Genomic DNA, 3,732 nt, shown 5'->3' with positions numbered 1-3,732 from the left:
GCTGTAATAAAAACGTCTTCTGTTCTCTCTACTTTAGTACCATATTTAAAATCTATAATTTCAGTTTTAGGGCTCTTCCCACACGAAAAAAATGTCTGAGCGAACAATTTCACTCCTAACAATAAAAACTTCATTTTTGAAACCTGCAATGAGAAAAATATATGTAATTACTCCTGCATTAAGAAGAATTTTTTTTTTTTACCTACAAATATACAAGTTTCATAGATACAAAGATTTCCCTTACTTCCTTCTCCCATATTTTAATTTCTTATGTGAGCCAATGGTACAATTCTCTCATCAGTGGGTTGGGATACATTTAGAACTCTAAATCTATTGGCCGTTAATGTTTCCAAAATGTTAAATGGGCCTTCAAACATAAGTGTCAGTTTGTAATTGAGTCCTTTACGTACATTTGCCTGTATGTATACATTATTACTCACAGTATATGTTTTAGTTGGCTTCGCTATTTTATCATGATTCCTTTTCATTATAATTTGTGATTCTTCTAAATTCTTTCGAAGGATATCATACCGACTTATGCTTGCATTTATAACTTCCTTTAAAGGATTATATAAATTAGTTGTAGGCGTTAATACATGGAAAGGCGTTCTAGCTGGGGTACCATACAATGCCTCGTGCAGCAACATTTTAATAGATACATGATTTGAGTGATTCAGAGTGCTTAGTACCCCAGGTATTGCAATATCCCAGTTGGGGTCTGATCCCCCTAGTGTAACTCTTAATATGTTTAAAACCTTCCTATTCGCTCTTTCCACTAGCCCATTTGACGCTAGGTGATAGATCATGGTAATGATTTTCTTTATGCTAATGAATTCACACAATGAGTTAAGGAAAGGACTATTGAATTCTCCACCCGGGTCTGATATAATCATGGGTGGAATTCCATGTTTACAAATGTAGCACTCTTAAAACTTCCTAGCGCATTCAATTGCGATTTTAAGTTTAAGCGCTATCAGTTCTGTATATCGAGTCAAAGCATCTATAATTACTATGAGGTGCTTATTTCCTGTCTGACTCGTAAAATCCTGTTAATAAATCAAAATGTATTCTTTCAAAGGGTTGATTGGGCACGGGATAAAGCCCCTAGGCTAACAGGTGTTTTCGTGTGCACTTAGTTTTCCTGACAAATGCGACAATTAGCTATATGCTTTTTTATATCTGTAAGCATCGTATGCCAATAAAACAATGATTTGGTTTTCTGTGAAATTATGGAGAACCCCGGGTGTCCATGCAATGGATTTGCATGTAACCAATTTAGGACAGTGGGTATAAGTGAGATTGGTACCACTACCTGGTCGTTAGTCACCTGTGGTTTATTGCGGGTTTTCCTTGTCACGGATCTACACAGAATATTATCTTTGATTATATAATTCTGCTGCGTGTACTTTATATATTCCTTTTCCTTAGGATTTCCTTTCAAAGCATTTATGATTTTTTTAATTTCTGATCTTTACTTTGCTCAGTCAGTATTAGTTCAGCGCTCAAGCCCAGATCTTCCTGTTTAGATACAGTTTCAACAATAGGTATGGATGTTGATATATCTATTAATTCAGCTAATGGCTCCTGTCCACAGATACACAGGCAAATAAATTAATCGATAAACTAAAATCCGGATTGGGATAATTGCCAACATTTAATGACATTTTTCATGACCTAAGATCTCTCTGTGGTGAATATTTTGTCCAAATCCATCGATTACTTCTGGCGCTTTCTTTAAAATGGTGAAAAATGCAAATCTGAATCTAGATTGGGGATCGAGATTATCTCCAAAATATAATGCGATGGTCTATGACCTAATATCTATCTATGGTGAAATTCTCGTCAAAATACGTGCAATAAATTGATGTAAATCTCTCCACAGACACATACACAATTATAGAAAATAAACTAGAATCCCAATCTGCATGATCTCCAAAATTCAATGAGGGGTCATCTATGACCTAGGATCTATCAGTGTGAAAATTTTATCAAAATCTGTCAAGTAGTTTTGACGATATTTTTAAAATGGCGAAAATGCAAATCTGAATCTAGAATCACGATCTGGATTAAGATCATCTCCAATATAGGATAGGGTCGTCCATTACCTCAGATTTATATGTTGTAAAAAGTTTGTCAAAATACGTTATGAAATACGTTATGTTGTGTTACCAACATGCCATGTTGGTACTGGGGTTACGACCACAGTGACCACCAGTACCTCTACTACGTGCCGGGCTTGGTCAAACGTCAACGGTTAGCCATTCCTGCAACTGGAGTGGGGACAATGACTTGAGTTCTCCAGCCACTCCAGGGCTCTCAACTTTACTTCCACATGTACCAGGCTTCTGGGAGTCTCCTACTTGGAATGGACTTCTTGTCTCTTTGCCTGTTAGGACAACCAACAGTTTTAGTCCACCAGAGATTTCAGCAAGTGAAAAATGGGAGCAGATCTTGGTTGACTAATCAATATCCTGCAGATAAGAAAATGCTCCAGCAGCTACATCTGAGGTAGTCCTAGCCCGGACAAGGCCCATCCCAAAGCACAGGCACCAGGCCAAGGAAATGACTCAACTAGTTATACCTGAAAAGACAATTCTGGTAGTGAGACTTCCAGCTCCTGTTCCAGTTTAGCTCAGATCTCCATCAGTCTAACTTGCTGAAGGCCCTTTATTCCAGGAAGAGACCAAAGCCGGTGATCTTCCAGCTATAAACTGGCTAGAGTTTTACCCAATTCATGAGGGATTATGAGGCCTACCGCGCCAGTAGGTATACTGCAGAAAGCTCTGTTCAGTGGACCGCTGGGGTAGGAAGGTTTCTCAAAGGGTAGATTAAGGAGGCTTTCTCGGCAATAGGCGATCCTGAGATCTCATACCCCGATATGAAAGAACACCTCCTTAACTGGTGCCGAGAAGCTAGAGGTAGGGAAGAAGGACCATTTCAGCAGTGTCCCCTATGGATATGGCAAACTGCTGAAGATCTCTACCAAGTGGTTGGCCTCCTTATATTGGTCTGCATATCCTCAGTGTGGCATGGACTTACCTTACCCTATTTGCCTTATTTTATGTTTGGGTTCCCCAGGTCCCTCATTATGAGGCACCTCCTATATCCACCAGAGTTGCTAATGCATCATCCAGTGTATTTTGCATCTTCCAGTTTTGAATGGTCTGGGATGCATCTTAGGTATGTATGTGTGTTGAACAAGAGATGGTAATAAGTGCTAGCTTTTTTAGAAAGAAAGATAAAAATAAGTATACATGGGTAAGAGTGGCAAATGGAAGAGTAGTAGAAAGGGCATTAATGGATTATGTGATGATAACTAAGAGAATGTTTGGAAGATTGAAAGACGTGCACGTGTTTAGGGGTATGGCTAACGGTATGTCTGATCATTTTTTGGTGGAAGGAAAATTAGTTGTAGCAAAAGAGTGGGGGAATAGAGTGGGTGGATGTAAAAGGGAGCTAGTGAGGGTTGAAGAGCTAATAAAACCGGGGGTAAAAAGTAAATATCAGGAAGGGTTGAAAATGGCATATGACGAGGTGAGAATAAGAGAAACTGGTAATTTAGAGGAGGAGTGGAAGTTAGCAAAAGAAAATTTGGTTGGGATTGCAAGTGATGTATGTGGCAAGAAGGTTGTTGGAGGCAGCATGAGGAAGGGCAGTGAATGGTGGAATGAAGGAGTGAAGGTAAAAGTGGAAGAGAAAAAGAGGGCTTTTGAAGAATGGCTGCAGAGTAAT

Source organism: Palaemon carinicauda, chromosome 20, assembly GCF_036898095.1.
Source record: "Palaemon carinicauda isolate YSFRI2023 chromosome 20, ASM3689809v2, whole genome shotgun sequence".
Taxonomy (NCBI): domain Eukaryota; kingdom Metazoa; phylum Arthropoda; class Malacostraca; order Decapoda; family Palaemonidae; genus Palaemon; species Palaemon carinicauda.
Note: the sequence above shows the minus strand (reverse complement) of the source record.